Genomic DNA, 26,134 nt, shown 5'->3' on the forward strand with positions numbered 1-26,134 from the left:
AAGTACTGATCCATAGATATCTACACAGAAAACCCTCTTACAGCAGCCTCTGAACCAGGAAGAGGAATGCAGAACATTCACAGTCCCTGATCTAGTGGTGGTCCTTTTTGTCCAGCCTCTTTGAACCTCTGGGTCAACAAAGTAATTTCACAAGTCTTTAAAGAATCTTTGTATTCCTGTGACAATAAATGTAGTAGTGGGACAAGGCAATGAAATAGGCCAATCTTCTGTCTATAACAACTTCCACATTTCCTGCTGAATGGCATAAATTACTTGCAAGGCAAGGAATCATGGAAGAGTTTCCCCATGGGAGAAGGCTTTTTCTAATGCCGGCTGATGATGAGCTTTATTTCCTGAGGTCTGCTCATCTTAGATACAGATGTAAACTGAACGAAAGAATACCCTGCCTCCACTTCTCCATTTAGGGATGACTGTTCCTGACACTTGTGAAACAACCACTTCAGTCTCTAGCTTGTGCTGACTTGCTGTGTATGACCACCATACACCCATTCCCAGGTTCTCTCTCATGGAGAGAAACAATTTGTGTTATCATGTCTACCTCCCCCAGACAAAACTTAACTCCTCAGCTCTTAAATCAACTTCATGTCACACAATTACAAATATTCATGCTGCACCTGATAGCTGACTTTCATAAGAAAGCCCAGACCGTGAGGTATCCTGCGCCTGGGCTTCCAAGAGATTCTTTCTAAAACAAACATTGCAGCAATTAAAAATAAATTCCACTTGTTCTGGTTATTGTATCCTGAAGAACTCTTATTTCAACCTTTTTTTCAACTGCCTGTAATTTGCTTGGACAAAAGGATAGATATGGGGTCATTGGCTAGGTAAAGTGTAGGAATTGTCATTGGATGACGATTTGTCTCAGCTTTAGTTTCCTCTGACCAACAGAGAGAATACTGCATCTCAAAAAAGAGATGAACAGATCTCACAATGGAGTGACAGATAGAAAAGAATACTTTCACTTGGACTTTTTTCCTTCATATAATATTGTATTCTCTGCATATGCTCTGTGTATTCTGTTCCTGTGTTTTACTGCAATTTTGGCAACTGGTGTCAGCCTCTAACAACAGAGTTAGTATTCATTGTCCTCACAGTCTGTTGTCTAACACATGTATTTTTCCTTCTTTTATTAATGACTCTATTTTGCAGTATTAGTTGTGTATCCATGAGCAGCTGAAAGCTAATACACATTTAATTTAGAATATTTCAAATGATGACTTACTTAACTAGAGTATCAACTCCTCCTTTGAAATAATTAACATGATTTGCTAGTGCCTGCAAAACAATGTGAGGTTTTTTGTTTCTTCTTATGTGCCAGTTATGTTGTTTACTTTTGCTGTTTGCAATAGCATCTGGCTCTCTACCTGGTTATATTTTCCCCTATGATATGGAGCTCCTTAAACCTTTCCCTCTTGTAATACTTTGCATTTATTAAAAAGTATTCAGTGCCAGAAAATTTTCAGCCTTCTGGTAAGCTTTGGCCTCAGACAGATGACTGCTTATATTGTTTAACTATAGCTATTCCACTAGTTATTTTAGATCTGGTCCCTCCAAAGTACACTATTTAACCCTTCAGATTAATCTACCACTGCCAAATGTTTTCTTATATCCTCTGCTTGACATTATCTAACCCATAATTATAATTATCTCACCCAATGATATAACACATCCAATAAACCCATCTGTTGCAGTTTTCTTATTCATAGAATCATACAATAATTTTGGTAAGAAAATACCTTTAAGATCAGCAAGTCCAATTATTGATCTAGCATATGCCATGAAACCAAGTCCCTAAACACCACATCTACATGTTTTTTAAACACCTCCAGAGACAGTGACTTAGACCTCTATAAAGAAGTCAAATGAAAACTCACGGAGCACTTCAGGTTAAAAAAAATCAGTCAAGGTGAGCTGTGAATAGATACTGTAATTTTTCTACTACTCTTCCTTTTGCTGGGGCTTTTGTTTGCTAATATAGATGAGTGCTACTTCCATATACCTAAACAACCTAGTAAGTCCTTCTTGTTTTTTCTGGTCCTCTGTAGTGTTAGGTGGTCACTTATTGCTTAAGATACTTGCAGAAGTTACGCTTCATTCTGTAAAGGACTTCAGCAACAAAAAGTGCATTGCAATGGCTTGCACAAACTCTGTGCAGCTTAAATGTTAGGGTACAGTTCCAGTGTGTAAGAGAAAATGCCAGTCCCCGGTCTACAAAAATTCTTGCAAGAGGGGTTAGTAAAATCGTAATCCTTGATATCTCACAGGAAACAAGTTAATCAGAGGTTTGAGGTGAATGCGCTGAGATCATCTCCCAGTATGAGAAGAGATGACTTTCAAAAAAAAAAAAAAGTTAGATTTTATAAAAACCAGTAGAACATTTAACTTTTGAAAGAGAAATATAAAATGTCACAGGGAGACAGAACAGGTTGCTTTTTAAAAATGCTGCTTATACACTGCTTTCCCACTTCCCATTGTGGCCTAGCAGGTAGGTCCTATATTTGTTTTGAACAGGTTTCTGTAACCTTCAGAGTTTTGGTGGCACTGCATCCTCCTCCAGTCACTGAAACATTCCTTCTGTCACACCTGGCTTGTGTGGCTGCTCATTCAGCCTCTTCCAGGACATGCTCTCTTTCCCTACAGCCTCCATCACTCCTTTCCTTCCCTCTCTCTGGGAGGGCTCACTGAAGGCTTTTCCTGAAAGGAGCACAGTCCAAATTGAGAACTGAACAAAACCAAGCTACTGTCCACCATGGCACCACTGCCTATAATTGGGAGAAGAAAGAGTGAAGTCCCCAGGCAGAGTACATTGCTGCAGTGTCTCATTATGGAATGGGCAACCAGAAATGCTGCACTCTGGAATCTGGTTTTCTCCCCACAAAAGCACATTTCAATATTTTAAGTGAAACATTCCTGAAACATGCATTATTCAGTGGAAAATCATTTTGGTCTTCAAGCCACATGCTGTATTATAACTGTTGCCTTTCCAAATACCTCATTGGTTTTAATTAACCTGCCAATGGAGCTGAACAAATGGTAGTCAGGTCACACTGTCCAGCATGGCTCATAAGTTTTAAGAGCTATGTTGCCCACCACAGCAATGTGTACAACCACCTTTCACAAAACTGCACAACATCTCTCAGCCAGGTACTGCTTTTACTCTGGATGGTCTGAATTGCATGTATTCTTGTAAGGCTGTAGAAGAACTTCAATTTCTACCATTTATGTTGCTGATAATGAACTCAGATTCCCTTTATCATGGCTTTGTCCTGAATTTCAAGCAGCTTCTGATACAGTTTACCCCTGGCATACATGCACTGTGTCGTCCTGAGTAATTTACCACTGTCCATAAAAAAAGTACTCAAATTATTGCAGAATTATAGTGGAAACAGTTCCCTATCCTCTCAACCTGAGTTTGTGGGGAAGGTAGTACAGACATAGGTTGCTCATACTTTGTTCCCAGTTCTGAGACAGGCTTTTCATTAGGATGAGTCTCTGAGACTCTTGAAGTTATCTTTTTCACTCAGAATAATTAACTTTTCCTCTTCTGTATTTTAATTTCTTCAGTAAAGTTCTTAGGTATTTTTTCAGCACCAGAAGCACAGGGGGCATGTTGTTCCTTGAGTCCCCAAGGCATCACTGGTATTTGAGCTGTTCATAGAAGCACATAACTCTCATGAGAAGTGTTAAACAGCTACAAGCAAGAAGTGTTGCCAGCAATTGTTACCTTCCTATCCAGATTTCCATTTAAAAAGTGTTTTTCAGAGTGCCTCTGTCTTTCATGTAAAAATGGATAATATTGAGGTTATTCAATATTATTCAGCAGCCACAACTGTCCTGATGCTTAGAAATGGGAAAATGGGGGAGAAAAATCTTCATGTTTTATACCAAAAAAAACAAAAAAAAAAAAAAGAAAAAGAAAAAAAAAAGAAAAAAAAGGATGTCAGGACTTCATTTCCTGTTAGCTCTCACAGTGTGGCCCAGATTTACTTAGCAATGTGGTAATACTGTCCAGAGGCTGCAGTGGAGACCAGGCCACACTGCTAGACAGTGCATGTGCAAGCAGTGTGTTGGAAGAGTGCCACAGGCAAACTCTGAGCTCTTCCCTGGGGGTTGGTCTGTTGGTAATGCAGTTCAGAAATCAGGCTGCTGCTGCCTTCTAATTTAGCCTTCCTGCTTCCTACATCAAGAAATTGGGACCTGACTGGGGTGCACACAGTTAAGAAAGCGAATGATGTCCCATCAGCCCTGATCCCAGAGAAGTGATAAAAACTAAAAATAGCTGATGGAGGTGATGTGGGAGAAGGAAAACAGGCAGGGAGAAATAGTGCATTGAATTAATTTGCTTTTGGGAGTTTTGCCCACTGTTTATAGAGACGGTAAGGTAGTTAAAGGAAAGAATGCTGCAAGGATCAGCTAGACAGGGAAACCCAGGGGACTTGTGAGTACGTGGGAGAGGGAAAGACAATCTGAAACCATCTTCCAAATCAGTAAATGCAGAGGGAAGCAGAATGCTGACCTTTTACTAAAACTAATGTCAGCTGCAAGTTGTAACTTCATGCTATTAATTACAACCTAGCCATACTACTGGATTGTTACTGGTATGTTTCTTCTGTTGGCATTAATATAGCCTCTTTTCCTCTCCCTCCTGCTCCTGAAACAGGATCAAATTTCAAAGTGCACTCTCAGATGAGGGAAAGAAAAAAGAAAGAAAATAGGGAAGGGCTCTGGAAGGGAAAAAATAGTTTTGTACATCTTGTGGTTTTTTAAGGCCTCCTAAGGAATTTGTAGTGTGGGACATCTCCAACTGCATGTGCTATTTATCTGTGAATGTAAACTTTATACTGTCAACTCTAATGTTACGTCTTTGCAGAGAGGAATAAAGCACTATTCAGCAGGCAAATTGAGGGACAATTTCTGCTTGAATAATTTGTACCTCAGACAAGTAACGAACCAAATAATTGGGTAGAATCAGAAGGAAGTGTAGTTTTAACACTTTGAGTCAAAACCAAAACTCAGTTTGAGGTTTGGGTTAGAAATGCACCCAATCCACCCCTCTTGATGTAAGAAACTCTACATTTTACAGATGTTTCATGTCGTTTTGGATCTTACTCTGGAGTTTGGACTTATTCCAACTTCAGATTTTTGTCTTGTTAGATGTATTAATGTGCTGGAAAAATAGGGAATGTTACTTCTCTATGCAAGCAAAATTAATGACATTTGTAAGTACACAAATTAGCAGCAGGCATAGTTTTTTTGTCTGACTTGTTCTTAGCATCATTAACACCGCTGTGAATCTGTGGAGGGAAAAAAAAAAATCTAATTGTATCAGTGGAAGAACGTTAGCATAAATAACATTTACACAGCAACAGACTGTTTGGTCTTTCAATTAAACTTTTTATGTGTACCAGTTGCTTTACAGGACCGGGATGTATGCCAGTCTGTTCTACTTCCTGCTGAAAGGAATTCTGATTTTAATGCATATAAAGGCTACCTATATGTCAGCTAACTTTTGCAAGAACAAAGATAATTTTGCATAAATGCTGAGATAGACCATGGGTAACATATGCCTCATCATTTGAATATAGGAAGACCCCAGGATAGGGAGGTTTTTACCAATTTAAATTTCTACCTTAGTACCCATAAGATTTGACAGCTGCCTCTTACTCTTTCTTGTACTTACCCCGAATTAAAATGTCAAGTTTTTTTTTTGCACCTTAGAGGCAGAAAATGAAGTTCAATATGACTGGGAGCTCAGCCTGAGACAAGAGAGATCTGAGTCATTTCAGGTGTCCAGTGCTTGGTTCTGTATTGTTCTGCTGGTAAGACTTGTTTACAAAACATTACACCTGCTGTTTGGATTTCAACATCCAATTTATACCCACTGTGTAGACATCATCAGCCTATTAGTTCATTGCAAATATTGTACTAGGGAAGTGTTTTAACTCCTGACTACTTTGCATGCAAATGTTTTTGTGCAATTTCAGTTTTAACTATGTTCTTGCAGACTTGAAACATTTAAAAAGCCTTTCTTAAGCTATCACCAGCTGGACACTCTCAGGACATGCCACTCACTCAAAAATATTTAGCTAGAAGAAATGCAGTTTGTTAAGGTACTTCAGTAGTATGATACTGACACACCTGTTTAGAAGGTAATGATTATTTCTGTCAGATAGCCTCTTGAGTCTCAAATTGGCCATTTAGTTTTTGTATCTGCTTTTTGATTTGTTTTATATTGTTGGGGTTTTTTAGCCACCCACAATTTGCTACTATAACATATATTAACGTGAAAAAATGCAAAAATATCATGCATTTTTATTGGTCTTTCTCTGTGTAAAGCCTCCTGGGACATTGTTTACAGAAACCAAATGACAAGATAAATCAAATAAAATATTTATTTCCACTCAGTTTGTTGTTTTGCTTGTTTGTTTGTTTGGTTTGGTTTATTCTTTTAACGCAGACATATTTCTTTATTATCACACATTAATACCTGTGTACAAAGTGGACATGAAAACCAAAATCAGGTAATAGGTCTGCTGGGAACCCTGACTGCCAGAAGGGGCCAAAACTGCACCTGTAATATATTTCCTAGTAACATATTTCCAGCTGACAAACTGGTACCAGTGCCTTAAAGTCAGGCAGGAGAGATACACATATTCCCCCCTTCTCAGTCCCTTTCCTGCTTTGCTGACTCCTCCAAATATGGAGGGTTTGTGGAGGGACGTTTTTAATGGCAGGATTTCATGTGGTAAGAACGTCATGCAGGAAACAAAATTTGTTATGTTTGCATTGCTAAAGGCATTCAGCCCGTCTTGATGTATGAAAGCCTGACATGACCATGATGATGCTGTCTCTTGCAATTTTATCTGAAAGACTTAAACTGTTGTGAATGTTTCCACGGATACAAATATCTTTTCCATGCTCTAAACCAAAGCTAAATGTGACAACTGGCAATGACATAAGTGTGAATTTGAGGTAGATCAGGGTCCCTCCTGACCACCTCAAATAGTTTCCGGTACTAAAAATTTAAAAATAACAAAAAAGTCCAGATCCCAAGCCAAACTCTGAAGCTTTCTGCCTGTGTTTGTACCCAAATATCTGCTGGTAAGACTTGTTTACAAAACATTACACCTGCTGTTTGGATTTCAACACCCAATTTATACCCACTGTGTAGACATCATCAGCCTATTAGTTCATTGCAAATATTGTACTAGGGAAGTGTTTTAACTCCTGACTACTTTGCATGCAAATGTTTTTGTGCAATTTCAGTTTTAACTATTTTAACTTTTAACTGTTTTTACTTTTTTGTTGTCAAGTTATATAAACATTTTACATTTGTAGGCAGCAACATGTGCATCATTCACTAGAAGAAAAAGGTAGCAGATATACAGATTTATGATCAGAAAGAAATTCTTCCCTGCCTGTTCAGACATGCAAATTTGTGTAACTTATTTTCAAATGAATTCAATTTATCTTCTTTAAATTTTTATTGCTTGCTACTGATGATGACCTCAAGGAGGACTATACACTACATATAATGCTACCCTCTTTCTAGTCTGTTATACAACAAGATTCAAATTGCAAAACAGGATCAAGATAATAGCAAGTAATGAGCTTTAAATATTCTTTTGTTTTTACATTGCCAAATTCTTTCTAGAAACCAGAGTGTCACCAGTTTGTGTTTCACAACAAACATCTCGTGAGAAAACTTCAAAACCTGTTACATTTTTCTCCCTTTCTTAGGAGTGGAATTGGGAAGGCAGAAGCTGTTTGAACTACTTTCTGTGCCTATCTGTTTGTCTTGGAGGCTTTTTTGGTCATAATGCTGGTAAACCATGGAAAAAAAATGTTTCTGGACAGATTTATGAACACTCTGTTACAGTCTTGTCAGCAAGCTGTTGTAAAGAGGGATTATTACATAGCTTACATAGTCCCTCTGTTACCCCCAAATATGAAAAGGGACAATGCAGCCATGTAGATGTTGAACAGGGAACTAAGTTACCTTAAAATTAGAAAACTTAATAGCAGAAAGTAAGGTTTTTATTTAGGCTCCAAGATGTGTGTCGATATAATGTATGCAAATAAGATTTCGCTTTAAATTTCTGTGCTACATTTTATGTTATTAATGTGTTTTGCTTAGAAGGGTTTTTACTGGATTAGGAACAATTTCACTTTTAAATAAGTATGTGTTTTTACATGAGGTTGTTAGCAAAATATGTAGCTAAGGCTCAGTTTGTAGCCAGACAAGTATTACTTAATGCTCATTGCACTTAATTCAGTTGGCTAAATCAATCAACATTCAAACAGAGGAAACCAAACTTGATCCATTTCCAAAGACATGCCTTAAATCTTGGAGACAAAACTCTGTATGCGGTGTGTGTGCTTTTCAAACTGTAATGCAAGTAAGACCAGTTAATTAGATATATTTTATTTAAGTTATATATTAGATGTTGAAAAATAAGCTGCTTGCTCAATACCAGAATTCCCCTTGTGACAGAAATTGTTAAACAGGCTATCTAGATTCTCAAACAGTTTTAGTCTTCACTATACCACTTTCATGTCAGGATTGGCTGTAATGGAGGACAAATATCTGAGATTTTTTACTTTCCATTTCATTTAAAATGATCCATTAACTTTGCTCTAATTTGGGGATGCTGGAATCCCATGTGGAATGAAACTACTTCTGTTCATTCCCCCAGTAACACAGATCCTGAACCAGGCCAGCTGGCTTGCTCTCACCTTGAAAAGTGTCAGCACATCTCTTGGAATGGTTGCATGATCTACTTGTGTAAATAAACACTCGGATCTATCGCACACTGGTGTCAAGCTCTGCCTCATCTTGTGGTCTGACAGCTGTAATCTCATCATCATGTCTCCCCACCCTGATTTGCTGAAATGCCTTAAGGATATTGAAATAGAATAAGCCAGGTGCATCCATTCACTTATACTTGGTTTTAGAAAGTGGAGGGCAATGCTTGTTTTTTGTTGCTGCTGTTTTTGCAATATACTGTAGGCAAACTAAATGTAAAGGACAAATGATTTTATGATAGTTAATGTCGGGTCTACAGACAGCTGTTGCAATATTTTCACACTTTGGAGTGACTCTGCTTCCTAGTAACCAAAGGGCTTTTTCAAAAGTGCCTTGATTGTTCTCTGCTGTTCAAGAAGCAGAAATGCTGTGAGAGGCTGAATCTGTATTTGGATAGTAATGTGTCTGATAAGTACAAAGGGTCTGCTGTAGCTCCTCTTCTGGGGGTTCAGTGGTATGTAATTAATTGATTTACAGTATCAGTGTGCCATAAATAAGATGTGGATTAGCAGGAAAAATCCCAATGCGAACAATTTAGGAGTCAACTGTAACTGTAAATGTGTCACACAATTAACCTGAAATTTCGGCCTCCACATCTACATTGAATTAACCCCCAAGACAATAAATGTTCCCACAGCAAATTCCTACCTCTGATACCACTAATAAGTTTCTACTTTTGATTTGTTCAGGCTTCAGGATATGACCTTTATCCTAAGACATCCCAGTATTTCTTCCTGATCATTGCAGCTGTCAGTCCTGGAGGAACTGTGGAAAGTGAGAAGTAACCATCACCATTTGAGTGATGCCTATTACTCAACATCTGCTAACAAAAAACCCACTTAGCCTCTAACTTCCAGACCAGTCTGTGTAAGGTAGTTGGCACTGTCAAACCTCCAGGTATAAGTGTAAGGGTTTTCTAGATGTATGACATACAGATGGGTAGTAGTCAAATGCAGACTTGTCTCTCACAAGAAAACCAGTTGCTGTAAAGATAAGTGAAGAGTTACAGGTCCTCTTCCTCCCAGGGTCCTTGCTTGGTGGTCTATAGTGGCACCTTTCTTTATAAACACTTAAATATATTTAAATGTGACACAGTGGAAATAAGCTTGTGAGTAGATCTTGAGAGAGAAGTGAGTCACTTCTTCCAAAAGGGTTTCTTACCTCTTGAATCAATATTAGATAACTTAAGTAACTGTCACTCTGGGCACTAGCAAGCAGCTGACTGCAGCTATGAAGTTGTACAAGCTCATTAGATAAGATTGATTTTTTTTTCCTTAAAAATTCCTAAATCCTGCAGTAATTGCTCTTCCAAAGAAGGAGTAGAGTTGAAATATTTATCTATGGGATTTCATGCTGATAGTTTACTCTGTGTAATGTGGAAAGACTAATTTGAAATCTTTTTCATACTCTACTTATTAATTGACTAGAAAATTATTTAATTGAGTTTCCATTTATTTTTATTAATCTCCTGCTGTTTATGTGAAATTTTACTCTTGGGATTCAGACTTGCCCTTTGTATAGGCTAATTATTCAGTTTATCAAAATGTATAAGGCTTGTCTTGTTGGCCACAGATTTTATTTCTCTTCTCTAGAAATCATCAGTGCATCATAAGCCTTACTTCTGTTCTACATTCATGCTAAAATCTATGACATTAAAACCTGGTACTGGACAACAGAACTTTTTTCTCAGTTGAGTTTTTCTTTGCTTACAATCAGTTTTGCACCTGTTATTTTCAAACTACACCTTTGGGATTAACTGTACTCTGAGTGGCCTGGGTTATTATTTGTTGCAAATGAAATTACACTGAAATGCACTATCTACTATATTTTTGTCCTCAGATCGTGCTCAAATCCAGTACCAAAGAAAAGTAAGCACAGCCTGGTTTACACCTTCCCAGTTTTCACAGGAAGTTACCAGGCAGAAATCTCGTGCAGGTTCATGCTAACACAAGACCACTTGTGCATGCCTTCCTGTTTAAGATCACATCTCTCTGTCTGCTGTTTCTTCTTTATAGATAAAATTCTAGGGCAATCAAAAAGATTTTCAGGAACTAGGTTTGACTGCCTCTGTTCTTACCAAAGGACTTTTGTGTTCCATGTGGCATTCAGTAGACACGTTAGATTCAATTCACCCTGGATTTGACTGATTCTTTCTAATAATTTCTAGCACAAAATCTGGAAATTAAAAACCCTGTTTCCACAGAGTGACAGACAATCCCAACTTGTTTTTACATAGTGCCTTTTATTCAGAGGGAATCAAATATTCTTCTGAGATCGTAAGCCTGTCTTAGGGGTCAAACTTTTCCCCTGCAGCATTAGGAACTCAGTATACACCACCACTAAAATGCAGTCATTGTCAGGATGTAATTTCATTGTGGTAACGGTATTGCAGAGACCATAGTAAGGAAAAGATAACTTTAAATGCATGAATGAACTATTACTCTTCCACAAAATGACAGAAGACTTAAAATTAATTTAGGAGAAAACATCTCCCTTGGTTCCTGTTGTCTTGCATGGAAGTATAATATGAACTTTGCAGAACTCATTTACCTTGAATGAAAGAAGTAACAAGACAGCACAGCAATGTACTAATAGCTATAAAGATTGGTGCAAGGAGATTTGAAGGAACTGAAGGAAACTCAGGAAGTTCAACAAGAGGAAGTGCAAGGCTTGACAAGATTGTAATTTGCTCTTAGTTCACATGTAAGCTAGGCTAGGGTTAGTTTCAGCAAGGCAGTCTTACTAGAAGCCCACTTGAATTCTTTGAACAACAAAGCCGATGTGCATTTTCATGATTTGTACACATCTTTCTCTCATGTAGCAAAGGGGACATAGCCTAAGTGTGGATTTTTTGCTTCATGAACTTTTAAGTTGCAGCAGTTAATACTAAACTGTATTACTACATGTAGCTGAAATCTTCCTAATTATTCTGAATGTGATTAAAGAAATCCCTTAAGCCTGAGTCTTTGGATGGGTTTGCTTCATTTTGCTGACCTATAAGCAAAATGGTCTAATATCAAATGTGTGGAGAGGAAAAGCAGACTAAACTAAACTTTTTTTGTTTTGTTTTGTCTGGTTTTGGTTTTTTTTTTGGTTTTTTTGTGGTTGAGTAGGAAATCTGTAAGTTGCTTGAGTACAAATAATTATACCTCCTAACATCTCTTGCTGAGATGTAGAGGAACTTTATTCTTGGGGGATTTTGATCAAACAATTGTCACTATCAAGGTGGATTGATTCAATGTGTGGCCCATAGCCGATAGGTAAAACTGAACAGAGCAGTTACACTAATTGATTTATCTTAATTACAAGATACATCTCTTCCCTTTTTGCGTGTTTTTTTAACAGTAATTTCTAAGCACTGTAAATCATGCATTTAGTTATATCTTTGCAAGGCTGCAAAGAGAAGTTGGGGATATTTCTCTTTGCATTCAAAAAAATGAGAACTTGCCTTTGCTTTTTTGCTTGAGGTCACTGTTTTTAATTATGGTTAGGGATGGATGATGAAGGGTAATACCTTTTTAAAATGTATGGACCACACAGTGTCTTTCATATTAGTTTATCTCAGTAAAGGATCTAACTTTCATGATCTTAAACCAGCTGAAGGTGGTGGAAGGAATAGTTTGCCGAGGGAGGTGGCGGAGTGATTGTCCCTGGAGATATTTAAAAACTGTTTAGAGGAGGCACTTCAGGACATGCTCCAGTGGGCATGGTGATATATACCTTTTTTTGTTTTGGAGGACATGGTGATCTTAGAGGTCTTTTCCAACCATGAAGATTCTGTCATTCTTTAATTACCTAGCTTCATAAGCAAGCGATCAACCGTTGTGCCAACTCAGAGCATGTACAATAATGCTTCTGAAAACAAAGCAAATTACACAAACATAAGAAGCAGAGATGTTTTTAGTACAGATGGATATAAGTAGATGGTCCAGCTACTTGTGAGACTGCAGTGGCAAAACAGGATGATTTCAACAAAAGGTTGGGAACGGAGATTCCAAATAATGGCCTAGGGCTTCTTGATTTAATGTAGCTAATTATGTTTATGATGATAGGGCCTAAAGGCAAAGAGGCTTAAAAAAAATACCAAACCACACAAAACCTCAGAATTGTTCTTAGGAGCCCTAAGACTTACTCTGTATTACTTTTTGTAGAGAAGGTTCAGAGAAGGCTAAACTGCAATAAACAGCATGAACAATGCAATGGCAGTAAATGCTGCTCTGATGTGATGACCGAGGAGGGCACATGTGGTGAGGTGAGGAAGATTACTTAAAGAAAATGGGATGAAGGGAAGCAGAAGTGAAAGAGAGAGGATAAAAATGTAGAGAATAGAGGACCAGGTGTAGTTAAGGAGATAAGGAGGAGACCTGGGTCAAACTGGTCCATTTCTCCTTATGCCTGAGGGGGTCTTGTTTTCACCACTGTTTTTCAGTCATTCTCTGTACTTATTTCTCCAAGGCGAGTTCCCCAGGAGCAAAGGCATGTCTTCAAAATATGAAGGGTCCTGGTGGGGGAATCTGAACCTTGTTGTTTACCATTCAGTCTGTTTTCTCCCTAGCTTCACTGCTGCTTCTTTTAACCTGTCTGCTTATCTAACCATGGGTCTCAGTTTCTCCAGGTGTGAAAGCAGCTACCACCTGAAGATGAAAAGTGGTAGAAAAATGCTCAATCATTCTTGTTCATGTTGGGCTTTGCAATGAAACTGGTTTCTCATTTGCCATATGTCTGTGCTTGTTCTTCATAATCGTTTTAATGAATCTGTTATCATCAAACTGAGCTCTGAGACGAGCTTGGGAGTACACATTATCAGTTTCAAAGAACTTAAGGTGAGGATGACTCTATAATTGGAATGTTTTTAACATTTACTGTTTTGGAGGGGTTTCTGTGGCTACCAATGTTGTAAGCTTTAGGCTAGACTAATCAGTATGCAGATGCTGTTCTATCATATAACCTTATCTGAAAGTGCAATACAATTCAGATCAAAAAGACTCAGTGATTTTCAGATGAATGGACAGCTCCCCAAGTTCTTTGAAGGGTTTATTCAGGAGTTTCTAGTTAAAAACTTCTTTGGTCCTCCAGTACAAAAATAAAATGATAAGTTTTCTGGGAGAAAATGTGTGAAAAAACCTTCTCATATACAGAAAGAAAACAGTTTCCACACTAAAGTTATGTGTGCTGGATTTTTAAGTTGACACTTGAAAGTTCATGAAATATCTAAATAATATCACATCTTTAAGTAAACATGCATTTTAAGCCTTCTGCCCAGAAACATTTGAGAGTCTCTTTTATCATTGCAGTGATGAACTCACACAATTTTTGGGCATGATCTTAGTGTGGGACAAGTTCCCTGCTACTAAGGTCAGATTTTAAATAGAAAAATAGAGGGAAAGCTATAGAGGAGTACTTTTACATGTTGTGATTGCTGTAATATTCCAGCCTCCTGTTCCTTGAGTTTGAAATTTTTTCTTTTTTTTTAGCCTCTGAATAACCCGCATCATATCTTCATTTAACTTTTTTTCTTTCTAACCTGTATCATAGCAGTAGTTGCAAGAGGAAAATTTTACATGTGAAAAACTTCAAACTTTTATTAAATTTTATCAATTATGTCTACTTACTTATCATAAACCATACACTTTTTGTTCTTTGTTTGCTTGGTTTGGTTTTTTTTTCCCCTTTTTATATCAATATTTCATTCATCCTGTCCTAGTAAAACAGGCAGCATGTCAAAGACCATGACTAAGTTGTGTCATACATGTCTATAAACTTAAAGTTATCAGGCAGGGAAGTCAAAGCCCTGAGGCATAAGCTGCCTCCTCTAAGCATCTCTGGGGTCTCTTCACATGTAGCTTGTGTGGAAGGGGTTGTGAGACTGGGGCTGTGGTCATCACAGCTTCTGGGCCATGTCACCCTGGAACAGCTATACAGTAATGGACTTTTAAAAAAATTAGCCTAGGTGTACTCAAGCTCTGCTGCTATCAATCAGGCCATTAAAAAGATATAGAAGTGATCTGCAGTAAATGTGGTAAATGGATCTGATACTCAGATCAACTTTAATGAAAGCTTGAAGAAATAAATTAAGCTTAAAATTTATGATTATTATTATCAGAATTAAAACAAAATATAATAAGCATGCTATTCTGTCCATCTAAAATATCTTCTGAGAACAGAATTAATGTGTGTCCACAACTCTTTAGACTTATTCTCTCTTAATCCCTATCTTTCCTCTTTAATGGTTAGTAGTTTACTCTTGGACTGAATTTGCACAGCACTGTCTTGAGCAATTTATAGGTCAAAGATTCCGATTGTTTTCAGAAACCTGCAGTAAATTTGCATTCACAGATATAGTTGAGTTGCTCATGAATACGTGATGTACTGTATTGTCCAATTGGTATTTCTGAGCTGTCACATGGCAAAATAACTTTAATTTAAACATAGATATAATACTTGGCTGAAAGAGACCATGAGCACAATTTCTGAAAGTTGATTATTTTTACGTATCAAAAAATTATTACAGTTCAATTCACTGAAGGTTATTTATACCTCAGAACTTACTGTCCTAAAAGTGTCCATATTTTCTGTGCCATTGTAAATATGATTGAGATGCCCTGAAGATACATTTTACTTCTTCCTGTGTAAGATATGAAACAAATGACAAATGAAAAGCACCTAATTAAAATAGTTTGTTTGTCTTTCATTGAGAAAGTAAATTGTAAAGAAGCATGGCAGTTTTCCTACATACATGGTCTTATGTACTAACCTCTCAAATCCTCTGAGATACACTGCCATGTATCTGAATGGGTTCTGATGATTTTCTTGTGTACTGAAAATCAACATATTGTGCAATGACAGATTTCAGATTTTCGGTCTATTAGAGACTGGGTTTCCAAGAACAGGAGACTTATTTCAAAAACTGCTTGGTTTCGGCCAGTTTCATTTGCAGCCAGGCTATGTAGATGTTTTAATCAGGATGGCCTTACCCTTCCCTTAATCTCTCAAGAAGGTCTGAGTATGTTTTCATGATCATTTGCAGGGAGCTGATCTCATCAACAATGTGTGTTTATGTGTGGTCTTCAAGTATGCTCCAGGGACAGCTACCTGGTTGAGTAGACCTAGGGCATTTTACCATACTTAGAGGGTGAATATCCTAGCATACAAAGAGGCAGCCAAGGGAAGCTTCTTTAGTGAGATAAAATAGATACCATGGGCCAGATCCTCATCTGATATAAATTATGACTGCTCTGCTGAAGCTGCTAGAGACATACCAGTTTACTTCACAGAGGAAGCAGCCATGTGTCACTTGCAACCTTCTTTTTTAGAAGCATCTTTATAGAGTTGCAAGGGTGTTTCATACCTTTGGTCTTGGGAGGAGAGTAAGCCAATACCTGAGTACATTACAGGATTTTAAATACAATAATTTAATGATGCCCATTAATCAGTCAGCTAACTGCCATGGACAGTCTTTACAAATGAGAAAATATAACATTCAGTTGTTACTGCTAGGCTGAAATTATTATTTTTTAAATACAATTGGTCTCATTTTTTTTTCAGTGCCAAGTAAAAGCAGAGGCATTTTCCACCCTCTAAATCTTCCAGAGTGTCACTACCCATAGTCTGAGAAAGTTATGAAAGAGGAGCTAAATTTCTTCAGGGCTTTAATGTGGTCTGTGTGAGGCCTGGGTCTGTCATTGCCCAGTGATCTAATTTCATTACTTAGAACAAAATGATTGGGCTGGGACAATTTGCTTGTAGACACATTCCTACTAGTTATATAAGTAACCAGTTTTTAATAGCAGGTGGCAGAGACAGGATGGAAATGTTCTTGCTTGAACAATGCATCTTGCCACATGACTGCATCAGCCCATTTAGGAGTGAGCCAGGGACAGAAGCTCTGTAATCTTTCATCTGTCTAACATACCTATAGTTGATTGGCACAGAGAAATACTGCCAAATTAGCAATAAAGGGGACGGATAAACATCCCTGAAGGTGTGATCATGAAATTTGTTTTCCTGAGATTTATTTAATAGGCCAAGGAAGACAACCATATCATCCCAGCTCACCTGTACATCATAGGCCATTAAGATTTCACTTAGGTACCTCTACATACAACCCCAAATCTTGCATCTGGGTTAAAAATTTCTGAAGTCAGGAAGCAGTGAGGGCATCCAGAGAGGGAAGAGGAAGAACTGTGGTACTGCCAACATCCAAAGTTCTAGACATTGCAGTGTTCTGTGTATGCAAGGTTTGTCCAGACGACTTCAGGAAGCAACCTAAATCCTACATTACAAAATAAGGTTTTAAAATCCCAGTAAAAATGGACATGTTAGTTCTTGTGAATCTAATCTAACAAGAAATTCCATCCACATCTTAAAGCTGGTAGTTGTGATGTAGCTACAGATATAGCTGTATATATTCTAGGTGAGTTTCTGGGGGAAAGGACCATATTATCACAGGCCTATGGAGTGCATGCTTGGGACAACTGGGCTTTTTACATGTGTTTTACACATAAAGTGTGCCTTTAACATCGATGTGTCCTTGACAAGGAGTAGTAAAATCTCCATAGCATGGGAGGAAATGATGTAAAATAGCTCACCAAGTGGTGTTGCAGCTCTTCCTTAGGACATATACTACTAGTGCTGGACTACGAAGAATGCTGATTTTACAGAAGTATGTGTTTACCATGTGAGGGACAGGAACATGATTAGGATATGAAAAGCCCAGAGGGGGAGCTTTAGAAGCTCTGATGTGCAATAAGGACCAGTGGCTTTATGAAACTATTTAGTCTCCGTCTTTCCAAACTCACCGTTCTCAGTGATATATTATTCTCTTGTCATTGGTATGACAATGTCATGTCATGAAATTACAGAGAAGAATAAAAAAATAGTGTGTTGGGATCTTTCTTGCCTACATAGAAAAAAACCCCAACCTTTTGGTAGCATAAGAAAAACTGCACTATCCAGGAAGACAATTTATTCATTACTCAATTACTCATTTTCACAGCCAAAATTCCACTCAAACTTTTTCCAAATACTTTTTTTCCTTCTTCCTGCTAAATGTTAAAAAACAAGACTACTCTTTCATATAATGAGATCTACCAGAAGCAAAAATGTGAAAAGTAGATGAAATTAGCAAGTAGTCTTAGTAACTAAGAAAGAGTAATAAAAATATCTTACCAGAAATTGTTAAATTATTCCAGCTTAATGAAAAGGGCATGCCATTTTAATTTTATTTAAAAACTTGGGAATGAATGCTGCTAGAATTATTATATAAATAAACTTGAAAACCCAATAAATTAATGTCAAAGTACTTGAGAAGTACAAATGAAAATGTCTTCTTTTAAAAAATATCTTTTAAAAAACAATAGGAGGTGGGTTTTTTTTTTGGTAAATCACAAAGTGTCAAAGAACTCCTTTGTGCTAATATGACTTTTTCATTGGCCTTTGCAGAAGTAGCAATTGGTAATATTTTTGGCCAAACAATAATAGAATCATAGAGACTTAGGGGTGGGAAGGAACCCCCAAAGATCACTGAATCCAATAATCCCTGCCAGAGCAGGGTCACCTATGGCAAATCACACAGGAAAGCATCCAGGTGGGCTTTGAATGTCTCCAGAGAAGGAGACTCCACAACCTCCTTGGGCAGCACAGGAAAAAATTCTTTCTTAAATATACACAGAACTGCCTATGCTCCAGTTTATAACTGCTGCCCTTCTGTCATTCACCCCTTAAGTATTTATAAACATTGATGAGGTCACCCCTCATTCTCCTCTTCTCCAAGTTGAAGAGCCCCAGCTCCCTCAGCCTTTCCTTGTAAGGGAGGTGTTCCATTCCCTTCATCATCTTGGTTGCTCTGCACTGGACTCTTTCAAGAAGTTCCCAGTCCTGGAACTGAGGGGCCCAGAACTGGACGCAATATTCTAGATGCGGCCTCACCAGGGCAGAGTAGAGAGGGAGGAGAACCTCTCTTGACCTACTACCCATCCACCAGGTTTCCCAAGTCCCTTTCAGTATCATGATACATTATACAGAGGTAACTAAATCAAGGTTCACAGTACTGTAATGCAGTGAAGAGAGCATTTATCCATTTTGTAGGTGGAAAAAGCCATTAAACTGGGATTACAGTTTGCCCAAGGCCACACAGAAATCCTGTTAAAACTACAGCTCGTTATTTGTTCATAATTTTATCAATTCAAGGCAGTGACCACTAGACCAGTTAATTAACATTCCATTCACATATTATTCTTGATTAATAATAAAGTAAGAAAATATAAATAGGGCTTGAGAGCTTTCCATGTAGAGTTTGTAGTAAGTAATATGCTTGGAGAGCGTAAGTAACAGTATCTGTGAAACACACAAATACAGGTTTTGAGGATAACCTTTTGAATACTAGGACTTAATTAGGATATAATTTGTCTCTTTTGACTCCAGGGTAGCAAGAAGGACACCTGTTTAGTGAGGCATAAAACAGCAGAAATTTAAGAGGCATGTATTGTGCCCTATGGTTGGTAAGAACTGTGGTTTTTTTATTTTTACATATTTTCAGTAATTTCTGGCATTTAACTAGTTCTTTGATACTTGCAAATTATTGTGAATTTCTTGGTATCTGTCATAATTAATTTTGTTTTAAAATTATAATTGTACCTGGGGACCATAGGATAGGCACTTGCATCATAAATGGAAAAGAATGCAAGCTGCCAGCTTAAAATCAAACCCAAACTCTCTTAGAGTTTGGAATACTTAGGTTTTGCTTATTATGAAGAATCATGTGGGTCTGGTGGAGCATTTGATATTTCTCAGTCTTTGGGATGGTTCTAATAGGAAGCTTTGTAATCCTGCATGCCCAATTGTAAAAATGCAGATTCATATACATCATTTATTGATTTTTCTGTCATGGTCTCTTAGTCAAATGACAAAGTGAACTGCCCTGCATGCCTTTTATTTATATTTTATATTCCAGCTGGGTTTTTAAAGATGTTGATGTTAACATTTTCAGTTAATGCTCTCAGTTTCCTGATACTTGGAATCATGAAACCATAAAATGGTTTAGATTGGAAGGGACCTTAAGGCTCACCTAGTTCCAATGCCCGTTCCATGGGCAGGGACACCTCCCACTAAACCAGGTTGCTCAAAGCCCTATCCCGCTTTGCCTTGAGAGAGGGGACATCCAAATCTTCCCTGGACAACCTGATCCAGTGTCACACCACCCTTGCAGTAAAGAATTTCTTCCCAATATCTAATCTGAATCTACCTTCTTTGAGTCTACCTTTTCCTGTCATTACAGGCTCTGGTAAAAAATAAAAATAATAATAAAAAAATATCTCAGCCTTCTTCTTAAGCCCCTTTTTTTTGTTTTGAAAGTTGATAACATGGTCTCTCCGACCTTTCCCTTGTCCAGGGTGAGCCACTCCAACTCTCTCGGATTGTCCTCATAGGAGAGATGCTCCATCCCTCTGATCATCTTTGTGGGCCTCCTCTGGACCCATACAAGCAGGTCTGTGTCTTTCTTGTACTGGGGACTCCAGAACTGGACACATTGCTTCAGATGCGGTCTCATGAGAGTGGAGTAGAAAGGAGAATCACTTTCCTTGACCTGCTGGCCACACTTCTTTTGATGCAGCCCATGATAGAGTTGTTTCAGGGCTGAAAGTGCATATTGCCAAATCATGTCTAACTTTCCATCTATCCAGTATCTCCACATCTCCACAGGGATGTTCCAAATCAATTCATCTGCCAGTGGCTGTTGATTACTCTGACCTATGTGCAGGACCTCACATTTTGCCTTGTTGAACTTCATAAGGTTCACATTTGATGTGGTTTCACAGAAAAACTTCCAACTGATTATCAAGGTCAGAACTGTGAGTGCACAGGAACATGTGTAGTGGCAACTTTATGCACAAACAGCCTACCAGAATTGCTCTGCTTAAAAAGATATTTTTTTTATTCAGACTTCAGCTTGTCGAAGATGGAAAACCGAAACACAAACCATAATAAAAAACATCTATTCCCATTATATTCAGCATTGTATTCGATCAAACTCATCAGTGTTTTAAAAACTGGTCTGAATGCTATAAAAAGGGATAAAACCTTATTATTTCCTGCCAGTGTAAAGTTATGAGCCAGTACTGCTCACTCCTCAGGGGACACTCTTCACCATAACTTTTAACATGTACTTTCTCTCATTGGTTTTGTACCTTTTGGGTATAATAAGGTTTTTTGGGGGCATACTTACATCCTGCCACAGTCTGAAAAACATACCATGGAAAACAGTGAATACAACGAGCACGGATTTTTCTGGTTGTTTTCCTGCGAAATCTCTAGTCTTTCTTCTTTGTATTTGCATGGCTTCCCTCTGCAAGCAATGCCCAGAAGAAGGGAAGCAGTGTTCTTTATCTTGTGGTAACCTTGGAGCTCATGTGCTAGAGATGTCTTTCCTGTTCTGGCATGCTTCTGTGGTGGTATTAATTAACAAGAAAAAAAGTGTGATATTATTAAGCTTGTTAAGTTAATCTGATTATAAAAGTAAAGCTTGCCAGCTTTCATATGACAAAGAAAACAGGAAGTAAATTAATGCAGTACAATTTGAGAGCATGTCTGAGCTTTCCTACACAGAACTGTCATCCCACTCATCAAGTGTGAAGCAAGAGAAATTAAAGAATAGTTTTGTTTCCAAATTCCAAGATTGCCTGCATTGCTTTTAGACATTTTTAAGTCTCCAGTTGTGTCTAGGAGGATTTTTCTTTTCCTCTTTAATGTATATTTTTCCATAATCGTGTAAGTGAATGTTTTTTATGTTATGTGTATACTTCAAATTTTCACTCTAGTAAGGTATTTAAAAAATCAGAAATCTCTGGCTACAGGAACATAAGTTCAGAGTTCATCTCATAATCATAAGCAGACATCTCCATCCCTCTCCTCTTTCATTCTCTTTCCCTTTTTATTTTTATAAAAGAGGTCAGAATTAAACATCAAAATTTTTCTTTGGATGCACTGTTATTTCATAATATGATAGTTTTATCAAGAGATAACAATGTAGGTTTGCTGTGGAAGTACATAATTTTAGAAAATATAAAGTAATAGTTGAAAAGCTAGGGTTATGAAAAGGAGGAATACTTCAGCTTAGTAAAAGCATATGTTGCATATGGGGACTTCACAACCACATTCAAATTCAGCTCTTGCCAAATCACGTTACATTGCTAGAACTCCTTTAAATTTCCCCAATGAGGCTCATATGGCAGGATCTATGATCCTGCTATATAGTATTAAGGAGGTTCATGTGACTATCTTTACCTTTTTACTTTATTGCTTTTATAAACTAATCATGCTATTTAGAGAATCAGAATCAAGAGCTCATTGTATCCTTTGGGTTTTTGACAGCATAATTGCTGACAACAGTTTCTAAAATGTGTACTAACCCAAAAAAGCCCCAATCACATATACAGAAAATTTTCTGTTGAGACAGCTCTGTGCTGGGACCTGATGTCTTTGTTTTATAGTGAGGCACATGCTCTGTGTTGAAAGTATATTTGACTGCAACAGATTTTGATATCTGACTAGACCATCCATGGGAGAGCTAAACTATTTAGTGTAATTCAGAAAGCATTTATAAATTTTGCAAAAGTCCTACTTACAAATTTTTAAAGCCAGATTATTTTCACCCTTTTTTGCAGATACAAGGTCTTTTAAAATTTCAAGAAAAAATGCATGAATATTGCTATTATTGCTATCTTAGTGAGAAACTGTAAAAAGAATACAAATGCTTGTTTTCTTAAGAATCCATAAATATTCTGAAGAATTTTATTTTTTAGGATAATTTTGTAGACAGAATTTTTTTCCACACATTAATAGCAGAGGGCATTCAAGGCAGAAATCTAACTGGAAGCTCAGAGGCCAAATATTCTGGTAGTCTACCGGTAAAGTGGCATACCAGCAGACTTAGACCAGGGGCATATTTGGCTACGTGCATGATATGTGTATGCATAGAGCGATGTGTTAAAAATAAAATAAAGACTGGAATGACAATAAAACGCAGATGAAACTGAAGCAATTTCAGACTAAAAAAATCTAAAGCTTTCAATGTAGCGTTAGTTCTGTGTAGCTGATCTTTTGTTCAGGGACTCAAATCAAAGGACGTCACAAACAGCAAAATTTATGTCACACTGTCAAGCCTCAGAAGACCTCTTCTGTAGTCTTTTTTTTCTAAGGTTTGGAATAAAATCAATAAAAGATCTACCTTTATCCAGAATTTCTGTATACTCATTTCATAAAGTTATTTTTAATACGCTGTTTAAGAATTTCAGATCTATTGTTGAATCTCCCACTCCACCACTAGCTGGCAAAATAGAAATACACTTCATATGGCAAAACATATTTTCTAAAAACAGAGTGCAAATGTTTCTGGTCATTTCATGGAAAAGAAAGAGGAAAGAAAGACAGAAAAGGCCAAAATAAGTTTTGAGGACTCTCTGGACTTGCCCTGTCCCAGATAAAAAGTTTGAGTTTTTCTAGCTGTGAAAAAGCAGAAGTCTTTCAGCTGCATATAGGTGATAATTTTCAAGTCTCTCAGCTTTGCTGGTGCAAAAGCTACCTGGCAGTAAAATTTTTCAACCAGCCCAGTTCTTTGGCCTACATTTTGTTTGAAGGTGAGTGTGCAAATTCCTGATTATATTATATGTGAACTTAAAAGCTCTACTGTGGAGAGTCAAACCAGAAGTGTTTTGTGTCCTGTGGTTTTTGTAAAGCCCAGTTTCTTCAAGTTTCTTAGGAAAAATTAAAAAAAAAAAAAAAGAAAATTGAAAAATTAAAAATGGAGTCATGTTTATAGCAGAATGTGATTCACAAGATCGTGTTGACTGATGATACTTACAGAAAATTATTTGAAAATTCACTTGATTCTAGATGCTACTGAGTGTGCCCATTACAATAGGACTCTGGCAGCAAAGCACTCGTTGTATCATAATAAAGTCAATATCACCACACACTAAATTTTTGCCCACTTTTATTTTGGAAGGTGTGTACTGCTGATGTTTCTGAAGGTGGAGTTGTGGTAGTAAGAGGAAGCAAAACTTCCTGTAAGAGTTAAAAATCACAACTTCTTTATTATCAGGTTAGTAAGTGTGCATGTTTTGATAATTTAAAATGGCATTTTATAAAGATTATGTTAAAATCAGCCTAGTTCTATTCATAAAACCATTACATACACTAGCTGCACTTGAAGTCGATTATTTGGGAGTTTTTCCTGCTTTTTGCAATTTTTGCCATCTTACATAGTATTTGACAGTCCTAACATTTCTCTAATGCAGTGAAGTTTAAGGTCACCTGTTATATACAACTTCCATATTCATAAGCAAATGTTTCATAATCCTTTTTACTTGCAGCAAAGCAGAAATACGTATCAGGTTAAGAGTTTCAAGGATGACTAATTACTTTAGTCATTTATTGTATATCTGTAGGATTATTTTGAGGCATCTCCAATTTACATCAAAGTTAAGTAGAGGAGCAAAGTATTTACCTGTATCAGTTCTGACTTGCTGAGATTTGCACTCAGTGTTCCATGTTTTCATCTGGAAGACAACATATCAGGAATTCTGAAGTAAATTCTATATGCATACGTGCATTATACATTATGCAAAAAGTAATAAATTCATTTCTCTAATGAAAGAAAATTACGTAGCAAATATAATTGTTTTTTTTTTAATCAAATACACTCCAAATCCAACAAATACAATACTAAATCCAACATTTTCCACCAGTCTTCCTGCTCTGGAAATTCAACCAGGACTCTAAAAGACAACCTTTTTCTTTTCTAGTGTAGTCTTACAGCCCAGTCATTAAACTGTCTTCAGCTGGAGCTAAAGTATAAACATTTTATCAGCGATGTCTTGGCTAGAGTATGGTTCAGTCTCTTGTAGCTTGATTGACCTTGCAGAACAGAGCTGCAAAAAAAGGAAAGTAATAGCAGTTTATAGTAATAAGAAAATAAATCAGTATGAAGTCAAGAATGCTTCCTATGTAAAGAACTGTTGAATCACAAGAGGCCATTTTAAATAGTTATTATTCTAACCACAACTACACTTTCAACAAATACTATATGTGGTTTAATGAATTACTTCAGTGACACATGTGTCCCTACTGAGAATGTAATTAACATCAAAGGAGAGAGCTTAATAGTGCATTGCTGCTCATACAGAGCTTGTGATGTGGGTGACTGAGTCCACAGACACTAGTAGTTTTGCGTCCAGAAAATATGCAGAAGGTGATTTTCTTTACAGCAACAAAGCCCGAAATGAACAGGAAAAACTTACACTACAAATCACTGTGGGTTGATATGACCAGGTGAACATAATAACCATTACAAAGTCTGCTATAGTTGCTGGAGCTGCTTAACAAAGAGCAAAATACCCTGGAAAAATGTTTTGTTTTGGAAGTTTTCAGCTGACAGTGATAACATAAACATTTCAAACATGAATTTCTAGAAGAAGAGGTGCATTCTTGAGGTGTCCACAACTACGTGGCTATACATTCCTGCTGATGAACTTGCACGTCTCTCACTTGCTTTGAGGCAAACAGAGGGTTTCAAATTGTGATACTCTGAGCATTTGCTAAAAGAATTTCTTGTACTGTTGGCCTTTGGTTAAAAATAGAAAAGACAGGATCTGAAAAATAAGGAAGGATGTTAAATAAGATTCAAACTTGACTTCCAGTGTCTAGTACAACAACTCTTGTCCATGGCATAGTAGAATCAGAGACTTTGTTGGTTTTGAGAAGTAAAGCTGGGAGCAGTTTTGAATAAATACTGGAGAATAAATACTGGAGAATACAGAATTTACAGAATACTGGAAATACAGCTACGGGGGCATCAGCAAAGGTAAGGTTACTTCCTAAAGACTGTCATCATTGGTTCCACATAATAAAAAAGGAATCTAAATGTAATGTATAGTGACTGTCACAATGAGTGTCTTCCTTCTCTGAGTGGCAAATCTCATAGGGCGGTGGCATTCACAGCAAACATCTGAATGGTATACTTTGTGCTTTAATTTTCTCAATGCTTTCATTTCCATGAAGAATTTCAGTGTCTAGTGAACTTGAAAAGTTACTGAACACACAGGGCCCTGCCCACTATGAAAAGTGCATAAGCACATGCTCAACTTTGAAAATAGCTCCAAACCACTATCACACCAGATTGCATCCCTTTTAAAGGGAATGTTTGCAGATGATCTGTAATCTTTGTAGCAGGAGACAGTCTGAAGAAATAACAGAAGAACTGTAACAAAGCCAAGGCAACTCTAGATGTTACCACAGATAAGCAGCATAATT

The sequence above is a fragment of the Heliangelus exortis genome, chromosome Z (assembly GCF_036169615.1).
Source record: "Heliangelus exortis chromosome Z, bHelExo1.hap1, whole genome shotgun sequence".
In the NCBI taxonomy this organism is placed as follows: domain Eukaryota; kingdom Metazoa; phylum Chordata; class Aves; order Apodiformes; family Trochilidae; genus Heliangelus; species Heliangelus exortis.